Below are 22,350 nucleotides of genomic sequence, written 5' to 3' on the forward strand. Positions count from 1 at the left end.
TAGGGTCTTGCGCTCTGAGCACCCAATACACATGAGTGGGGCAGGGCTGAGATGCTGACGCAATTCGGCATCAAAACGGGGAGACACGTCCTTTGGAGAGTACAGAGATTTTCAAATGTCCTGTATGATCCCTGTTGGTTTTTGTAATAAACAATTGTTCTAACTTGCTCTTGGCTGTGTCCTCCATTTATTCTGGGGAAAGGGTTTTTGGGCCCTTGGTGAGCTCGTAGCAATCCCCAGACCTCTGGCATACCATCCAGTTGGTAGCAGAGGATTGGTTGGCTACGCATCTGGAAGGCTGAGGGGCACCTTGTGGGACTCGAGAAGATGGGGAAAGCACACCCCCGTGCAAAGGCCATCAGGAGCCAGCTGGAAATATCCAGCCTGTTATCAGTGAAGTGTCCAGCAGAAAAGAAAGGTGTCATAGCAACTTTGGGAGACCGAGTAGCCGCACAGCATCAGTGCATCAAAGAGTTTAAGTATTGACTCAGCCACATGGCAACTAAGGGGAGTGGGAAAGTAACAGGGGGTGCAAGGGTGGTATTGAATATTGTTAAGTATATTTGGAGTAGTGTTGGGTATTGTCAAGCATAGTAGAGAAAGTAGCAGAGGTAAATGTAATTTCTGTGGTTAGGGCACATTCGGTCTTGAGGTAAAAGGTTGTGGTGAATAGCCTAGACTGTTGACTTAAGCTATTCCATCTCGGCCCTGAAGCTGAATGCCTTGTGAGGGCAGAAGCCCCCCACCAGCACCTTGCTCTGCAGGAGCAGTATGTTTCTCCTTCTGGCTGCATAGGCAAGACTCTGGGCTTTTTCAGAGCCAGGTGCTCCATTTTGAATAATTATTTTGTTTTTTAAAGAAATTCTATTTAAGAAAAGTAATGCGGAGCACTCGCACGCACCATTTTAATTGGGGTCCTGTTCCCACCATATTTGTGCCACACACATTGTGGTGCAGTCATTCCTTGGTGTGTCAAAACCCCCAGAAGCAATGTGGCCATTGGATTCTACTTGAAAGCTTTTCTCCAAAATGCCCAACTGAATCTGCATCCGAGGAGCAAGCCACCAACTTCAAGCTGCACCACTCTGATTGGCTGCTACTTCTCCTAATAGACAATCGATTTAGCCGGCAGGTGGAAGCCAGTCCCTGAAACCAAGCCCCTGAACAAAGGCTCCTGTCTGTGCCTGTCAGGACCTTGGAGGGCCACATATTTACACCTCTAGCTATGGTCCGTCCCCATGACTAATTCCTGGACTGCTGCACTACTGCTCCACAAAGGCCATCCACGATCCTTGCAGTCATGAAAGTGAGTTTGGCTGCCCTCCACAATTACCTTTCAGAGACATTTTCAGTGCTTTTGACCTCCTCCATCATCTACTGTCATTTGTGTTGAGCATTACATGGGAACCATCTGCATTGTCTTGTTTGCTGTCTTGAATTAAGTCGTTTTTGGGGTGTGCTTTTAAAATTGAATTTGGGCATTTTTCATTCATATGCACTATTTTCACTGCCTTGTTTGCTGACTCATGTTCCAAAATCAATTGTATGTGTGTGTACCTTTTTACATTTCAAAATCCCTGACCGCCTCTACCTGACGACTCACCTGCTCTGCCGACAAACACTCCTCTGACATCTGTCTCCTTCTTGAAGACATTGACCTTGACATTCTCTCTCTTACTGAGACTTGGTTCAATGCCACCGAGTTATTGTCTTTGAGTCCCTCCTCCCTGACGGCTTCAAGATCATTTCCAAGCCTCAAACTCACGATACCTTTGGGAGCGTTTGCCACAATCTTCCCTGAGTGGGTTCCTGCTTCCATTTTACCAGCCCAGGCCAATTCCTCTTTTAAAAGCCTGGTTTGCAAGTTGGTCACTGCTCCCACCTCCACCATTTCTATTGCAACCATCTACTGACCTCCAGGCAACACATCCCTATTCCTCTCTGAGTGGGCAGAATTCTGTTCTTCTTTACTCTCTACCACCTCTAACATTCCGCTCCTGGGTGATTTCAACATTCAACTGAACTGGACTCCCCTGACTCTGCAACCACTGTATTCACTGACCTCTGCTCCTCGCTTACCCATTCTATTCTACCTGTTGGGCCAACCCACACAACTGGTGTTTCTGGATGCCCTCATACACTCTGACCTCTCACTCTCACCCCGATTAGTCACTCTTCTCTCCTGGTCAGAACACTCTCTCCTCTCTGCTTATCTGGGTCCCAATGGCCACCTGACCACCCCCCCAAATGTCTCTCCGACCACGTTCACTAACACCCGCCTGATGAAACGAGTGACTGCAGCTGCCTTCACCTCTCCCTTCACCCCCTCTCACTCCTCCACGTCTGATTCCACCTCTGATTCTGCCCTCAGCAACCTCCATCTTTCCATCACCAACACTCTTGACATTATTGCCCCAGTCATGAGGATCCGTCTGACACCTGCCTCAAAGCGTAACACTTGGTACGACACCGAACTTGCAACCCTGAAATGAAAGTTCAGGGCAGCAGAACAGAAGTGGCTAACCTCAGGCTCATCCTTTGACAATCTGGCCTGCCGCCTGCACAAAAGGTAATACAACTCACCATCCGTCCAAAGAAAAGAGCCCAGATTTAGGCACGGGTCTCCGGCGCATTAAATAACTTGGCTGAACTTTTCAAAATCTGCAGGGAACTAGCCAACCCCTCTGCAGTATCCTCCTCCCCTTCTGCTTCCCAGGCCCTCTGCAATGCACTGGCCTCAAACTCTGCAATCAAACTTCAGGACATTCTGATCACCCTTTCTACACTCCCACACACAACCTTCCCTCTCCTGCCTCCTTCTCTCCTGGCATACCTGAGGAAGTTACCAGAGTTATCAGCTTCATGAAGGTCCCTTTTTAACAGGTCCCCCCTTGCTCATCCAAGACCATCAAGGACAACAGTGTCTCTCTTGACCATGCTCTCGCTGATTTCTGCAATCACTCCTTTACCACCAGATCTTTCCTCTCCCACCTTAAGCACTCCCTTGTGTGACCACTCCTGAAAAAACCTTCCTCTGACCCTACCTCCACTGCCAGCTATCACTGTATCTCCATCAGCCGCTTCCTGGGGAAGCTACTTGAGAAGCTGGCCTTGCCCCAACTTAACTCTCACACTGAACATGTTGGTGGCCCCCAGGCCATCAATCTTGATTCCGAACATCCAGAGGCACTGGAACTGCTCTTCTGTACACCTGTGAAGAACTGCTTGCTTCTCTGGACTCCAACTCCTCAGCTGTCCTTATCCTTCTCGACCTCTTTTCTGCATTTGACAAAGTTAACCATTACATCCTCATACAAAGGCTCCACTATACACTGGGTATATCACAACGGGCACTGGAATGGCTGTCCTCTTTCCTCACTAACCACTCTTCCCAAGTCATCCTGGGTCCCTTATCCTCTCCTACATCCATCTCCTCCTGTGGTGTCCCTCAGGGCTCTATGCTCTCCCCCTGCCTCTTTAACATCTACCTTGCCATCCTTGCACACCTTATCCACAACTTCTCCTCCAACTTCCAATGTTACACAGACAACACACAGCTTTTCTTCAGACTCCCTGCTGATCCTCTTGCACCCTCCATCATCCCTGATGGCCTGATGGCCTACCTGCAATCCAGTCCTGCTGCACCTCCAATGATTTCTGCCTCAACACCTGAAAAACTGAGATCCTTCCCATTGGGACCCCCCTTCCACCTTCTTCCCCTCACTCTGGCCTTCCTCCTTGGGCTCTACCCCTGCACCTTCAGCTGAAGCCAGAAAACTTGGAGTCATCTTCAACTCCTCTCTCGCCTTCCTCCCTCACACTCAAACCATTGCCAAGTAATCCAACTATCAGCTTTCCTTTCTCAAAGGAATTCTACCTTTTCTCACTTTCCCTCAGAGGCTCAATGTGACTCAAGCACTGGTTCTCTCCAGACTTGACTACTATACAGCCTCCTCCTGAATCTGCCTTCTTCCAGTCTGCAACCCGTTCAGTTTATCCAGAATAGACTAGCAAGTCTTATCCTTGGCCTTTAGCCCAGGGACCGCATCTCTTCTGCACTAAAAAGTCTTCACTGGCGCCTGGTTGCTGCACAGATTAAATTCAAATCACTCTGCATCATCCACAAGGCTGTCTGGGCAAAGGGACCGCAATCTTCAACTTTATCTCACTAAATACTCTCCCACTAAACCACTTCGCTCCTCTGGCACCAACTCTTTGCTTGTAAAGCGTTCTTCTAAACAGAGCGCAGAGGGTCGCTCCTTTGGAATAGCCTCTCCCTTCGCCTTGAGCAGGATCTTCTCAGATTCCAAAAGCTCCTTAAGACATTCCTCTTTTCCTCCTTCTTTCTTCTTCTAATCCCACAGTTGCTGAATCAGTGTCCTTGGCCCTTATGCATCTACAGGGCCTTGACCACCCACACCAATTCTTCACAGCTTCTGTCTATCCACAGTACTTGCATCTACACACCCTCCATCTGGAGACTCAAACTTACACCTCCTGCGGTACAGCCATGTAGCCCTCATCCTTCCTAGCACTTTGTTCATGGCTCACCCACAAGCTCTAACTCCTCAGCATTTACCCCTCTTCCCTATTCCTTTCTGCACTTGCACGTTCTGAAAACTCACAAGGCATAGTAGGTTAGTCCCTCTCCCTCCTCCCCCTCTGCTCTTAATGTAATTTAGTTCCCACACTTCCTCCCTCCCTCCACCATGGGTGCTTTGAAACAGAATATTCATATTGTATAAGCGCCTAACAAGCAAACAAAAAATAAATACATAAATAAATAAGGGAACTTATGACAGAAGTTGTGTGAACATTGGATTCCCTGTGGGCTGGGCATTTTAGCTTGGGTCATAGATGATGGTATTCCCGTGTAAGGTTTATAAAAGGGAGCTGGCCTAGATTGTGGAAGTTGTTTGCCTGCTTAAGTCTCAATGAGATTTATTTTTGCAAGGTGCTGCTGCAGATACAGATTGAACATGACGAATATTGGTATCCCCTGTTAGGAGGCAGGAACACAGCTATGGGTTCATGTGGGGTTTTTATAAATGTTTGTGTAGCAAGACCTTAGCAGTGTGTTCACTGTAAGAGATCTTTACCACTATCTTGTTCAGTGAGTTGGTGACGTCAGCCAGTATGTCTGTTTATAGGACTTGAAGAGCACGAGGTGTTGTGGAAGCATTGCTGGAGAGGCTCGAAATTGACAGAGGAGGTTGTAAAGTGGCTGTGCACAGAAAGATTGGTGGGTGTGCCTGAGGAGGTAGAGAATTGCAGAAGGATGGTGCGTGGAGCACGTCTGACTGGTTGTTTTGGGCCCAGAGAGGCTTGCGAACAATTGCTAAAAACTGTTACTTTATTGTGCTTGTGGAAAGCCTCGACTTGAGGTCAAGTAAGTATACATGCAATGTATCAGGGGAAGCGCCGGGGGACATGTCCCCACAGCACTTGTATAAGACCCTTCCAGGCTACAAGAACAAGATTTGTAAATATAGCACGGAATGGACGAACAGTGCAGAGGGTACATTGACTATGCCATGGCCACAATGCATACGTTTCTCCATAAATGCGCAGCAACCACTACTGACACACTTTCATGACACTTTTAAGGGGAATAAATTAGCCAACCGTATGGTGATAATTGAACTTTTGGAGGATGTTCCAGGGGGACGAGTGGGAAATAGCGAGGTGTCAATGGATGCTGAGCCAACAGGAGACACTGGGGCCAGCGTCCCTGCGCTCTGCTCCCCCACGATCTCCTGCAAGTGAAAAAGAACTGGATACAAAAGACAAGAAGGGGCTATACCCTATACGGGAGCTAAAGGAAGCGGAGGGGTATAAAAACCCAATATTTCAACCTCCACCATATACCAAGGAGGAGGGGCAGAAAGGGGTTGGACAGACGGACAGTGGAAGGTAAGCACGCAGCGAGGCGCAAACTAGCACCAAGGCATAGCTTTGAACAAATGGGTAGGGGGACAGATTTTCCAGCAATTGGACGGGAAGACAACGGGAGACAGAGCAGGGGAGGGAAAAGAAATGGATGGCCAAGGGATGGAGGGCTTTAAGAGGAGCAGAAAACCAAGGAACTGGGCAGAAATACTGGAAGAACTAGTGGCAAAGGAGAAGAATGAAGAGGAGGGATGTGAAAGAGAGGTTAGGGACAAGCAAAGGGAGGAAGAAAAAGAGCACGAGCAGCGATAGAGGAGGAGGAGGGAGCTTGCAGAGAGAGAGAGATAGTGAGACGCAGGGACAAGGATGAGAAGGAAAAGCAAGTTTTAGTGAAGAGGGAATGGAGAAAGTGGGAAATAGAGAGACTCACAAGAGAGCGCAAATGCAAGGAGGAGGAGGAGTGCACAATGCAAGACATAAGAACATAGTGGGGAATGGGCACGGGAGATGACAAGATGGAAGGAAGTAGGTGAACGGAGCCAGAAAGCACCACCACACAGGAAAGGACTGCAACTCTATCTGACAAGACATACATGGGGTCTTTAGGGGAAAGGGAAAAGGGCCAGTAAGGACTTGATTGACTTTGCAGTTAAGCTCAGTGTACGCATGGCCCCTTCGGAGGATCGCTACATTGGCGATTTTTGCAGCAACATAGACACCAATTCAGAGAGAGACGCAGGGAGAACTGAGGATGAGTAAAGCAGGAGACCCAAGCATAAGTCGATGTGCAAAAGCTCAAACAGAAGTGTGACCTGGGAAGTAGGAAAGGACACAGGGGGATCAAGGGGTGACAAGGACGATCAATTACAGCAATCGAGAGACACATTATGCAGTCTAGATGACATGATCACATATGTGCAGAGGCCAAGGGATCTCCCAGTGCAACAGAAGGGGGAACCAGCAAAAGCATGCACTGACATCAAAGACCCGGGTGCGGGGAAATGGACATATGAAATGGAAAGAATGACAGTGGGTTATAAATTAGCCATGGGCGAGGTAAAGGGGCTATTAGTGGCAATCCTCTGGGAGGCTGCTGATGACGTATGGAGAAGGGCACGGTACTCAGGAGTAACAATCCAGACACATCAGACATTATTGTGATTATGGCACACAAAATGGGGGAAGACGACGATTCAAGAACTTTGGTGCCTTGAAACGCAAGAACCGTGGGACAAACCAGTAGCATTATTCTACCACATATATGCCAAAGGTTGCTAGAGCAGGTGCAAAAGCAACTCAAGAAACTGGATGGGATGGAGACAAAGCCTTGGTCAGAAATACAGCCCATGATAGTACACTATTGTAGGCTATTACAAGAGAAAGCGAGGAAAGGAAGCATGAGGAAGCGTAGTTAGTACAGCAGAAGCTATTGATATATGCCATGGAAGGGGCAGTGTTGAAGAGCACGGGAGGACAAGGGACACCGCAGACTCAGTATGCACCGCCGCCCATGGGTGGAGGATTCATGGGGTGGGGGGAATGCACAACAAGGGTTTCAAAGAAGAAGGGGGCACCCTACAAGAAGCGGTATGGGCCACACCAGACAACCTTAAACAATCATGGGTCCTCCCCCTTCTTAAAAAGCAAACCCTGGACCCCTCCATCCTGACCAACTACAGGCCAATCACCACGGTACCATTCCTGCAAAAAATACTAGACAGAGTGGCTTACCTACAGATCCAAAAATATCTGGAGCTGCATCAACTATTAGGTACCAGACAATCAGGCTTCAGGCCTCAACATGGTACCGAAACTGTGCTCATTCATCTCAAAACCCAAGTCGATGAGCTGAGAGATCTTGGAAAAACTGCCCTACTCCTCCTATTGGATCTCTCAGCTGCATTTGATCTGGTGGACTATGATGTGCTGTGTACCCACCTGGAATCTGCGGCCCACTTCTCCATACATGCCATTGCATGGATTAAGTCGTTCTTAAGTGGCAGAACCATGAGGGTTTTCTCTACCTCTGCAGCAGCTGACCCAGTACCCATCACATGTGGTGTTCCCCAGGGATCCTGTGTCTCTCCGACCATGTGTAACATTTTCATGAAGCCCCTGTTTGACATTCTGGACCTTCTGGGTGTCACCTACACAAACTATGCAGATGACACTCAGATTCTCATCCCATTTTCGGGGGATTACGAACAGGATTTGGCCATGGTGAACAAGATATACCTCATCAACCTGGCATGGATGGCCCGTCATGGTCTATGCCTGAATGATGACAAAACGGAACTCATCATACTGGGGAACACACAAAATATCAAAAGACTGAACAATGACTACTCATCATTTGTTATAAATGGCAACACCATCAAAGTAGCAAAAGAGGTAAAAACATGAGGTTTTTACCTCAACTCTTGCCTCTCCCTAACAAAGCAGGTGAGTGTGATTGCCTCTAGCACTGCAAACACCTGTAAACTGATTAGAGCAGCTAAACCATACTTGTCCACTACCAGCTGCCTCACCCTATCAAGAGCTCAGGTATTATCCAAATTGGACTATTGCAACGCACTATACATAGGGTCTAATAAACACACGCTTCAAAAAATCCAAACCTTGCAGAACAATGCCCTTAGAGCCACACTAGGAATCCCAAGAAGAGAGCATATATCAGATATCAGAAGACAATATAACTGTCTCTCTACAGCTGACAAAATTAAACTCAAAACAGTATCACTAACTTTCAAAAGCATTAATGACTTAGCCCCCAAATACCTAAAAGAAAGATTCAAAAGAAGAACTTTTAATAGGCCCACCAGAAAAGCATACACAAACCAGCTAGTTGTACCCCCATTTAAATTAAGCACAGCCGGAGGCAACAGTTTCCCTGTCAAAGAGACCCAGTTGTGGAACTCCCTCCCATCTTCCTTAAGGTCTGACCAATCCTATCCACACTTCAGACTCAACTGTATTAAATGGCTCAAAGAAAATGACCTATAACTGATCGGCACTAGGACTACTCACACCTGACCCACCTGTTAACCTGCAACTAAACGTATACTGACATACTGTTTTAACTTTCAATGGCCCTCATTACGACCCTGGCGGAAATCGAAAAACAATGGCGGAAATGCAATACCGCCATCGAATAGCGCTCGGTGCGATTATGACCCGTCACCGTAAAGTACGATGCCATTAGTGACACCGTAGTGAACGCCAACGCTAACTGCACCAAGTACGCGCACACGCGCCATGCCAAACCGTAATTACCACCATGGCGCAACGGTACGCGAATTCCGACTCTAGCGGACATGTACCTAACGCCATCAAGCATGGCGGAAAGTACCATTCCGCCATGGTGAGAAGTACGGCATCGCGAATCAACCGTAAACGGCCCTACTGAGTGCCTGTACACCACTCCCTGGCCACATTGCACAACTCCTCGTAGGTGCAATGAAGTCACACAATGCAACCAGTGAAATGTACAAGTCACCCATGCATGCCAACGAACAAATGAATCCAGGGGCTCCAAGTGCCTTGTGAGTGGGCATCCATATCTGCCATGGCACCATTGCCGCACTGATGCAGCACAGGCATGTGAAGGTCCAAGTACAGCAACATGAGCAGAAAAATGAGACAAACAAAAACAGAATAGAAATTTACTGCACCACAAAACCACCAAGGGCCATACAGCCATTAGGTCATGACTCCAAAATACATTCCAGTATTGTGGGCTGCATCCGCAATAAATGACCAGCTTCTTCTTGTGTGACGCCCTGTTCCTTCATGGTACACAGGGGCTACATTCACGTCCAAAAAGGCAACACGGAAGCGCCTAGAACCGCAGGGCCGTCCCATTAGGTAGGCACTAGTCCAGCAGAAAGGACGATATGTTGCTCCTAGCCACTAGCACTGCGTAAGGGCATGTGGCCCATTGGCGATCGTCCCATAAGATCGTAATGGTGCTCCACTGATTGACACGAAGCAGCAGGTGTCGGGAGTAAAAGCCATCTGCAGGAGTGGCGTACAGATGGCAGCGGCAAAAGGGGAGGAGATACCTGTCACCCAAATGAAATGAAAAAGAATAGTATGGCCATCAGAACTACATTTGTATAACTCACTTCAATGATCACACTAAATCCACAGCCATATGCATGCTAGCCCACTCAAAAGGATTATACCCACCCAAAAATCACTTGCGAATCACAACCATAAAAATCGAGGTGAAAACACCATTACAAACGAGTGTTTGTGTGCATGCGTCTGTGAAGACAGAATCCATTAGATGGGATTAGTAACGTGCATAGACACAAGTGCCTGAAGGGGCGTCGAGACAGGGAGGGTTCAACAAGGGCAGAAAGACGATGGTCCCACTATGGCAGCTCTGCATGACATAGCGCAGGGGAGGTGGATAGATTCCAAAAAGCCCTGTACATGGCAAACTCTCCATCAAATCATCTGTCCATGCATCCATGCATCCATACATCATTCCCTCATCCCGGTATGAAAACGCCTGATTATTTACTCACATCACATTCGAAACTTCCATGGAGTCTGTGCGTAATGCAGTCTGCAAAATCCACTGTTCTCCAGCCCGGAATTCTAGTGTTGTGAAGTAACATGTATTTGGGAACGTCCTGCCTTTTTGTCCACTACGCTATTGCGCATCCCATACTATTCATATCAATCATAGCATTCTCGCCATGGCCCCTGTCCCAAGGACATTAAACAATAGAACATTATATTTGCAGTCAGACCTGTGGGCGTCTCCCCGCCGCTAGCTGAAAACCGAAAGCGCTGTCCTTCGAATTCCACATTTGCAACATCACGTCGAAAAGGCATCTGTGACCGCTTGAAATCACAAAATCATCCATGTAGTGCGGCAGTGTGTGAAAATGGCAACTGGCTTCACTCACAAATGGGACGCCCCGCCCGTCGGTGAACCTCGGTACGGTGCTCGCCCAAAGGGGATTGCAGCTGGCACAGGTGGAATGAATCACCACAGGTGGAGGCAATACAGCCTGAAAACACATAAATTGCACACCCAACCCCCTCCCACAACCACACCCACTCCAAAATGCTACCGGCAGGACTAGCGATGTTGGCTCTGGGGGACCTGATAGCACTGCAAGTACTCCAACTTCAAGAAGAAGACGAACACCAACTACTACAACAACCGGCCGCACAGAGGAGACGCAGGAGGAGGAGGAGGGCAAGGCAGGGCCAGCAAGGCCCACCAGCACAGCCACTACCACCACGCAGGCAGCCCGCAATCCCACGCCTCCGAGCTCATCCGTTCAACCTCACTGATGAGCAGATCCACACCCTCTACCGTTTGGACCGGGACACCATAACCGCCATTGTGGACATGACACAGGCTGACCTTGTCAGCATGATAGATAGCCCAACCGCCATCCCACCCCTACTGAAGGTGGTGTCTGTACTCCACTTCCTGGCCACAGGCACCTACCAGCACACAGTCGGACAGTTGCATGGCATTTCACAGCCACTGTTCTCACGAACACTATTGCAAGTGCTCGATGCCCTCCTGAAGCACGCAGACGACTACATCTCTCTACCACGCTCGGAGCAGGAAATTACGAACACAAAAGTGGGATTCCATGCACTTGGCGGCATACCGGGTTGCATTGGTGCCATCGACTGCACCCATGTGGAATTGGTCGTCCCACATGCCATGGAGGCCCAGTACCGCAACCGAAAACAATTTCATTCTCTTAATGTACAAATGGTGTGTGACTCCAACAGGATCATTACACATTGTTGTGCCCGATTTCCTGGATCAACCCATGATTCTATGGTCTTGAGGAACTCTACAATACCACGCTACATGGAGCGACACGCAGGGAACAGATCCTGGCTACTCGGTGAGTCTCATTTCATGCATGATAATGTGGGGTATGTGATGCGGCAATGACCTGGCAGGAAGGGGGGGGGGTGCGTACGTAGCAATGTCATTCCACAAACATCCTTTATTGTCCACATACAGGTGATGCCGGGTATCCACTGAAGAGATGGCTCCTTACACCACTCCGGAACCCACAGAACCAGCATGAGGAGAACTACAACCATGCCCACTCACGTACCCGTGTAGTCATAGAACAGACATTCGGCCTACTGAAGACTCGTTTCCGCTGCCTCAGCAGGTCTGGCGGGGCACTCCTGTACCGCCATGTGAAGGTGGCAAAGATGGTCATGGCATGTGTCATGCTACACAACATGTGCGTACGTAGAAATGTGCCCATGCCCCCTGACGCAGAACTGCAAGCACCTGAAGATGGTCATGATGAGGGTGGGGATGTGGCAGCACCTCAAGGAGTCCGCGAGGCACAGGAGGGCCGTGAAATTCGTCAGAATCTCATAGATGCATGCTTCTAGCACTCACGCCTGGTGGCTGTTACATGGACACGGGACTTGTGGCACTGTGTGTGTCTGGAACATGCACAATATGGACTGTACGCCTATAAAGGCCTCGTACACAAAGATCAATGTCCACACATCTCATTGGATGATTGTGCAATGTTTATAGCATATGTGAAATTATGTTACACACCCCATCGACCCGCCACACAAGTGAGCCCAACACCCCCCCTCCACCCTCCTACCTCCCCCCCGAACACCAGTGTCCAAAGATGCTCATTGTCAGTGGGCAGACGCTATTGCAAGCCCCCTCTCCGGGTATCAGGGGCACCCCTGCCTGTGGAGCGCAGGTTCCTCCCAGATCTACGTTGGGGGCTGCCCTGGACGGAACTTGCAACGGATGATGTCTCTGCCTGCTCACGTCCATGCATGTCCCTAAGGGTTTGTGAGAGCTCAGTGAGCACACGGCGCACAGCGGCAAGTTCAGCACGTACGTCTTTGGACGTCGCATGCAGTTCCCCCCTCAGGCTCTCGGTGCTTCTCTCCATTTGTACTCTCAGGCTCTCGGTGCTTCTCTCCATTTCTGCCCTAAGCGTCTCAGTTGCTGTTTCTATGGCTGCCTTAGTACCCCCACATTCATCAGCATGGTCCTTGAGGAGCGTGGCCAGTTGCTGCTGTTGCACGATGACCTGGTCGAGGGACTGTTGCCTCTGCTGTGCCATGGCCATTTGCGGTGGTGTCACAGAGGGGCTGGTCACCTCATGTTGCCTTGCCACAGGGCTTGTGGGGGATGGCCAGTCGTCGTCTTGTGGGTGCCCCTGCATGGTATCCTCATGGTGTACGGGATGAAACAAACAGGGGGATTGAGACAGGTCATGGATGGATCTTACTTCGACATCCCCGTCTTCTGTGTCGGAGCATGCTGCCATTAATGGAGTGTCACCTATGGTGCTGCTGCCACCAGAGGCAGTGCCTTCTGTGGCATCCATTGGGGGGACCTGTGGTGGTGCTGTTGTGGGCATGCTGGCTGCTGGGGTGCCTGTTGATGTTCCCTCCTGTGTGCTGCCACTTGATTTGTGCTGCTGCCGTGTCTTGATCCGTGCAGCTGAGGTGGAGGGTCTTTGGCCGTTGGTCTTGGCCCTCTTTGCAGGTGTGCTGGTAGGGGTGTCCTGGAGCTCGTCGTTTGAATCGGACCCTGTGGTGGAGTAAAGGAGGGCGAGCGTTATTAATGGGTCTGTTGAAATTGGAATGGCAATGTATCACATGCATTGGGGTGGTACCTGAGGGTGATTTGGGTCGGGGCCTTGGAGGTGGTTTCATTTTTGTGTGGATTGAGGATGCAGTTGTTTTGCAGCCAGCAGTTAGGGTGTGCCTGCTGCACGTGTAGAGGGTGTTTTTAGGGTTTTTAATTATTTATGTATTTAATGTGAGTTTTAAAGTGCGCTGTCAGGCCAATGTATGTGGACGTTCTCCTGGACATGTGTTACTGTTGCACTATGTGGACACATGGTACTTCACATGATTGGACATTGTGGATTTGGCATTGTATTAGTTGGCCCACCGACCGGATTCTTCGGATGTCTGCACTCCTTTCTCCATCCCTCCGACTCCCTCTATACTCTCCATTCCAATGGTGGAGGCACAGATTTCTTCCCAGGGGGTCAACTTGATGGGTGATTCCGATCCTCCCCCGGTAGCTGTGGCAATGTTGCGATTGGCGGATAGTATGCTCTGTACGCGTATCCGCAGGTCGTCCCATCGCTTTCTGCATTGCTGTGGGTTGCGGGGTGCGGTCCCCACCGCACTTACCCGCTGTGCCACCAGGGCCCATATGGCCTTCTTGTTCGCAAGTGCCGTCCTGGTCATTTGCGTGGAGAAGACGACGGCAGCATTCTCCTGGAGGGTCTCTGTGAGCACGGTGAGTTCCTCACGGGAGAAGTGGACCTGCCGCTTGCGGTCGCACGCTTTTTTCGCTACTTTTCCCATTTCTATTGCTTTCACTGGGGTGGATGACGGGTTGTGATGTGTCTCAGGGTAGTATTTTGAATGGTTGTGTGGGAATTCTGATTTTATAGGTGTACGGCGTGCTGTTTCCCGTTCCGGGCCCATGTTTTTACTTCCGTTTTCGTATGTTTACGGTCAACGTACTTTCCGGTTGCCGCTCATTACGGTGACCGCTAAGATGGGTGGCGGAATTGCACCTAGGGCGCCTTACGACAGCGGTGAGGGGCGTTTTGGGGACATTTCCGCCATCGCGGACTTTGCACTTCCGCCATGGCGTAGTGCTCGTGCCCGATGGGTCGGAATTGGCCGCACTTTGCTCCGTCGTGCGATGGCGGAAACGCTATTTACGCTATGGCGGTCAGGTCAGTCACTTTCCACCAGGGTCGTAATGAGGGCCAATGTATACTGTGTATACACCCCTGTGTACAAATACCTGTGTATATAACCATGTATATTGTCATCATTGCATCATGTAACTACTTGGAATGTGTAACTGTGTGTAACTGTAACCTGTAAACTTAAAGTATTCTTGAAAATGCCCCGGATACCTCCGGGTCTGGCGCACGCTACAAATAAAATAAACAAACAAACAACCAAACATACAACATAATCAAAGGGAATTCCCAGGGGTTGATGAGGATATGGGTAACAGATCCAGCAGGGCCCAGGGGGTTTTACTGAGGGATTCCAAGGGCAGGGGAGAGAGACACCCCATGCTGGGTGTGCGAACAGATAGGACACATCTCAAGAGTGTGCAGAAGCAGGGGAATGCCACAGAATGGGGGAATGCAATACCAGGCCAGCTTACCATGGGGCACAGGACAAGTATTACACACAGGACCAGACACCACAACAAGGACAGGCACCAACGGCATACCTGCAGACACACCAACTCATGGCACAGGCACCACAAATGCAAGTGACTATGCAACACCACAGGTGCAGGGTAACACGACACACACAACACAGCAAATACCACAGATGCAGAACAGAGCACAGCCAAATGAGGGGACTATGGCATGCACAGACTCCACAACAATGACTCCCATTAGGAAACTGGGGGTGGGACACTCTAGTGGGGGACAACCCATTCCTAGGGAACTGGATGTCTGTATACCCACACTACGACAGCACACAGACGGACATGATGTGTTCCATCATATCGATAACACCCAACCATGAAGAGGAAACATGCACAGAGGTGACGATAGGTGACAAAACGTTTACCTTTCTTGTAGACACAGCAGTGACTAAATCCTGCATCCAGAAGGGGAAATATAGTTTGTCAGGTGATGCCATAAATGCTCTAGGATTCTCTGGGGCAACAGAAGTGGTTGATTTTGCCATTTCAAAAGGGGATCATGATCTATCTTTGCCCCTACTTTACTGCCCCGCGTGACCCCATTCTTCCTTTTGGTTTCCTACTTTACTGCCGACAGACACCTGTAAATAAACTGGGGAGAGATATTATGAGCAGACTAAACATGACCATTTCATTCACTGACAAGGGGATAGTGTGCTTCACACCAGGAATACACCTTATTAATGTGAGGCAGATCATTCAAGCATATTGTGGACAAAGGGTTCATAGGGGTATGCCAGTGGACGAGGAGCTGTTCCAATATGGACTGAAATTATAATAGCATGGCTCACAGGGATTAAGGGGAAGATGTGGCACATTCCAAAGAAGTACTTATTCAGGCCAGCGATACTATTAGATGAGGGGGAAGGGACAATAATGCCACTAGAATTAAAGGCAGTAATTGTGGGAGATGATTGAATAGCAGTGCATGGGACAGATGACACAGGGTGATCATAGTGAGAAGTGTTCGCTATAGCTGAAGGATGCAGGATGACCACGGTCACAGTCGAAGAACTGTTCAAGGACAACAGATCAGATAATGAGATGGTGTTCCAAATGAGCATCACATATTGAGGGAAGATTCATTACAGAGAGGTACCACAGAGAATGGCGATATCACTAAAGGTGCTACTGACTTTTCTCAAGGAGGATTTAGCAAAGGTACCCAGCATTGTATGGACTATAAGTCCCTTTGATGTGGGGCTTCTGAAGGGGGTAGGAGCGGTGAAGATAAAGCTGAAGCAAAGAAAAAGTTTACCATGAGTCAAACAACTCAAGCGGGGCAGATGAGGGGATCTATGAAATAATTTCAGCACTAGTGAAACAAGGCATCCTAGTGCCATGAGAATCATCAAGCAACACGGCTGTGTACCCTGTCAAAAAGGTGACAGGGGGAGTCATTGTGTTTTGTATGGGACTTGCACCCTCTTAATAGTATTATACAAGCAGAACATCCCTTAGTTCCAAATCCAGTAACCGTTTTGTGCAGCATTCCGGCAGAGGCTGCATACTTCACAGTCATACATTTGTTGAATGCTTTCTTCTCCATAGCATTACACCCAGACTCACAAGACTTGACGTCAATTCTATATAGAAATAAGAAGTGGAAACATACAAGACTTCCTCAAGGGTTCCGCAAATCTCATTCCATATTCAACAGGGTCCTCCAGATGGACCTAGACAACATACAGATGCAGAGCCTGGTCATATAGTACATAGATGACATATTAATCTGTAGCAAGACAGAGAGCAATGCAGACATGACTCAGTAATCATGCTGATAGTGTTAGCAGAGAAGGGATACAAGGTGGACAAGGCCAAATTACAATATTACCAGGCAGAAGTGACATATATTGAACAGATGATCTCCCAAAATTGCTGACGGGTGACAACAGAGAGGGCAGAGACAATGCACAAGACAGCAAAACCCACAACAACCAGGGAACTGCAACAGCTATTGGGACTATATAATTACTGCAGGGCATGGGTATTTAACTACAACACATAAAATAGGCCCTTAATAAGTGCACTGAAGGAATCACAGAAAGGGGATAAGATAATACAATGAGAAACAGAAATGACTGAAGCATTCAGCTACCTGAAGGAAGCAATATGCAGAGCTCCAGTATTTAGAATCCCAGACTCTCAAAGGGAATTATTTCTGTTCTCGAACTCTGATGGAATAGTACTGACAACAGTATTAACACAGAAGACCAGCCTAGGGCACAAGCCACCAGCATATTACAGCGGGAAACTAGTCCCAGTAATGATAGGACACAATCCATGCAAACGAGCATTGGCTGCAGCCGTATTCACAGTGTACAAATAAGCAAGTATTACCATTGTATGCAGTGCCACTCCTTACGCGGAACATGCTCTTTTTGATATATTTCAAAGGCCAGAGAGCGCAATGACAAAACAAAGAGCAGCGGGGTACGAAGTGCTCTCAGCTCTCAGCTAATCCAGCTCTCAAAGTAGTGAGATGCAGACTTGTCAACACGGTGAAATTTATTGCTGAGGTACTAGAGGAGGGTGACTATGCAGATGACTGCACAGCAAACCTAGAAGAATTCAGTGACACTCGCAAGGTACAGGAGGACGCACTTGAGGGGGAAGATGTCCTTTATATTGACAGCTCCTCAGCAATTGACCAGACAGATGGGGTAAGGCATACTGGGACAGCAGTAGAGAGACTGTGAGGACTGGACAAGCGAGATAGTGACAAGCGCATGACTGTCATCACATTACTCAGCACAATTAGCAGAATTAGTGGCCTTAATATTGACATTGGAGCGCAGCAGAGGAAAAGAAGTGATGATTTATTCAGATACAGCTTCCGTGACATCCACAGTGCATTCTGGGCTGTCACGCTGGATGAGGAGGGGCTTCAGACATGCGGATGGGACACAGGTGTAGCACATGATCCCATCGGGCAGATTGGTAGACGTCATACATCTCCCAGAGCAATTAGCAATTGTGAAGTGCCAGGCACACATGAAAGCGGAATACCCTATCTCAAGAGGAACCGAAGCAGCAGACGTGGAGGCAAAATGTGGCACATATTTTGGGGACCTTCTAGAAATGAAGGTTTCACCACACATATGAGATTATGCAAGGAAAATGATACTCAAGAAGGGGAACACCATATTACCAGTCACACAAATCATGGAGCAGCAGGGAGCTGCACCCAGGGAGGAAAAGGAACTGTGGCTTAGGAGGAGGTGTACAGTATCCCCAAAGGATTACCTATGGCGGTACAACAACACAGGGAAAGTGGTTATGCCACTTACATTATTGCACACAGCACTGACACAACTACATTATTCAACACATACAAGGAAGGAGGTGCTTGTCACCCATATTAGAGAAACGTGGTTCTGTTCTAACTTGGCGGAAAACCATGTTTTTTTCCAATTCAAGAGTAATTGCTTAACAGCTTACTGCAGGTCATACATAGAGGGTAGTGAGAGGAGCCATACTTCGCCCAGTGGGTTCATTCCAACATCTCCATGTCGACTATTTCAATGTAATCCAAGTTTGTCAAGGGTACCACTATAGGATAATGGTTGTGTGTCCATTTTCCCATTGGATCGAGTCAGACCCTTGTTCTCAATCTGATGTCCTTCAAGTGGCAAAATTCCTGGTCCGGGAAGTATTCCAACAATGGGGTGTGTGTGAGGTCCTGCAGTCTGACAATGGCCCTCACTTCGCCAATGAGATGTTTCAGCATATTTCAACCTTGCTGGGTATTCAACACAAATCCTCATGTGCTTATCACCCACAAGTGAATAGGATGTGTGAACTCCTCAATGGCCTGCTTAAAGATCCATAGTCAAGACCAAAAAGAGTCTCAATGAATATATGTTTCATTGCCTGACTTTAGCCCAGGTTGCATTGCCCAACAAGATCGGGTCTGACCACCATTTAACCCCACACAAGGTGGTAACAGGACAACGCATGCACCTTCCGCTGGCTACTCCCATTAGAGCAGTCAAAAATGTGGAAAATACTGCCAATGTATTGGGTCAGGAAATGTATGAATATGCGACTTCCTTGATTGCTATTGCCTCTTTTATCTCTTGCCAGATACAACGACACCAGGAGGAGCCTGTTAAGTATTCCAATTGGGCGTCACACACCGGACCAGGACTCTTGCCATTAGCCCAGGATATAGCACTCAATTAGAATACCTTTTCTTTAGGTTCTACTAATTCGAAATGAGCTGACACCCAACCCGTCTCACACACCCTTTTGCAAATATCCCGGGTCACAACGGACCATGAACCAGACCGGTGGGTGGTAATACAATATTTATTTATTTTAAATTCAAAGAAAATCACACAGTTTGCATATTGGGCAGCAATCACCAATGGGGTGATAGTTACAATGTAAACTAAGGAAATACACTTGTTGACCTTCTACAAGAACATATCCAAAGCACAAATGAATAGGAGCTCTTTTCTATTCGGGTAGATAGCACCCAAGTTAAGATTTTCCCCTGCAATGCTCCCTGAAACCCTGATTAATCGAATTTCGAGTGGATAGAAAGGAGCAGCAAGGAGTCAGGGACATTACACAGCAAACATAATCAAAATCCAACCTCACAAAATACGAGGTTAAAACCCTATGCAGTGGCAGAAAATGAAATTCAGAATTGTAAATAATTAGTTTACGTGCAGTTGAATAAATGAGGTAAATATGATTTATCACAGTATCAGGGATGTAATATCACTAGCAACTACAATGTGAGGTATCAATAAAGGGCATACAGTTCAAAAAGCAACTTGAAAGTAAAAACAAAGTGCAGCCAAAATCACACATGGAAAAGTTGAATTTTTCTCTTTTGCAGTTTTAGATTTCAAAACTGTTTAAAAAAGAAAACAGGTGAAATAGACAGAATCGGAATGGATTTTTTGAGCTGGTTGATAGATGCACATCATAGGGATAGTATAGAAGTGAAAGAGTGACCTTAGATGAAGAAATGGATGAGATTTTCAATATGCAAGGAGGTTCGGTTTTGGGAAAACAAACGCAGTCAATAGTGAAAATCGTTTTGGAAAGAAAGGACATGTTTTACTTACACTAGATTATCAAGACTAGATTATTCAAGAAAGACACGGTATGCTCCAGGGTTATTATGCAACTTAACCTTTTTACCCCGCGTTCAGCTCTATGTAGGAATTACTTAAATTATTCAAAATATGACTAAGGATCCATGCAAGACAAAAATGAATTGAAGATTTGCGCTAACACTAGAAAATCAAGGACAGGATGCACAGTGATTTCAGACTTATCTTAACCAAGTTTTCAGGGTATTGATGGGATTACTTAGAGAGTAGGACAAAGACAAGGTATCAAGATAGGGTAGGCTGTGTGTTGTTATGGGATGGGGAAATACAATCAGCGTTTAAGTTGGGGGTTTGAGACAGCCAACCGGGTTCTTGAATCAAAGGCTCTGGTCACCAAACAGCGGACTCTCCTGGCAAAAGACAGCTGGGCAAAGTTCTGGTCACGGCACAGCGACACCTCAGCTGTATGGAGCGGCTAAGCAGGGCAAGCATGCAGCATTGGGGAATCCCAAACCAGACTCAGCCACCTTTCCCCCTTCTACATGAAGTTAGTGGGATTTTGTTATGGGATTTAGTGCTGAAGGGTGGTTCTACCTGGATAGGAAGGCCTGGATCAACTATCCCTTTTCTGGCAGTGGGATCTGGAATCTTGCAGAGTGAAGGTGGAATATCTGGATACGCAGGCGCTGAAAAATTCAGAAGAGAGTGTGTCCTGTGATCTCCCCCCCCCTTATTCATAATATGGGTGACATCACTAGGTTTATTGTGGGCAAACCTAAGCTAGACCTACCCCTCAGAACCAGCTAGGTCAGCACATGTTGGTTGACTTCTCAAGGAGGGGACTCAGTTTATGGGGTTGTGTTTTTATGAGGTGCAAAATCATCCCACAATCATTCTTGCCAAAAATCAATTTACATATAAATCACTCCTTTTTGCAGTTGTGGCACTTTTACAAATTACATAGGCAGATTGCATATTTCAGACAGAACATGGGATTCTAACTCCCAAGTTTGTAGGACTTTGTTTTGCCCTTCTAATATTTGTTTGTGCTTTTTACTGGGAACCACTTCACCCAACATCCCACAATTTTAGGTATGTGTACACATCATAGATCATATTGCCATTACTCTTTAACATTCCACCATATGTACTTTTCCCACAATTCACATTTTCCTAGCATTTCCATCCCATAAATGCTATGGTCAGCCATGATATCTTGTTTTAAAGCCACAAAAAATACCTTTAAATTGTAAAACTTTTGCATTACTGCGTTGCCCGGTTATACAAATAACAGTCTTACAGTTTATTAATAAAAACAGTCTTTTAAGCCAGATGGGCTGGCCCTTTGTCCTCCAAATATGGTCATGTCTTTCCAGGCTACCACCAAATGTCAGTTTAGCCCATAGCTGCCACGGAGTTTCTCAGTTTGAGTGAATGGTAGGTGTCACTTCCAAAAGTAACCGATAGGTGTCCCAGAATCTAGTGTCTCAAGCTGGAGCACAGACACAAGTCTGACAAGCATGTGAGATGCATCCTCTTGGCCACTTAGGTGTACCAGAAATGTATTGTGGCTCCTTTTTGGGGAGGACACTACTGTTGCCAGCACACAATTGTCCTTTGAAGCCATGCAGGAAACCTGTTTGTCTGGTTCCCCAGTACAGCCAATGCATTTATTTACTTATTTATTTATTTAGATTTCCTGAGTCCAAAGGCAAGGCTGCTAGAAAAAAACATGATATTATATTTTAACCAACCCCCCCTTACATTTCTAGACAAGGACAGGACCTTATTCAACATTACACTTTTAAAACAGATGTCTTTCTTGTTTGCAAAAGCCCATTTTGACACATGGTGAATTCTGCTGGGATGTCCCTTTCAAATTTGGTTTTCTCTTCCATCTGGATTCCAAACATTGTTTGCAGCCCTAGTCAGTTTCTCTTACAAAGCAATCTGTTCAAGGCACAGGTCAGCTGAAATTGACATATGTATAGAGAGCTAGGGTTTCTTTTAAAGCTTTAATTTTTTACACTTTCAAGCAAAAGTTTTTTTTTCCATACGGCTGGGGGTAAAGTTTCTGGTGATTTCCCAGATCATGCCTGACACGGCCTTTCATTCAGGGAGAGATGCTTTCTTTTGCTAAAGCAC

The sequence above is a fragment of the Ambystoma mexicanum genome, chromosome 9 (genome assembly GCF_040938575.1).
Source record: "Ambystoma mexicanum isolate Mex_15411 chromosome 9, UKY_AmexF1_1, whole genome shotgun sequence".
In the NCBI taxonomy this organism is placed as follows: domain Eukaryota; kingdom Metazoa; phylum Chordata; class Amphibia; order Caudata; family Ambystomatidae; genus Ambystoma; species Ambystoma mexicanum.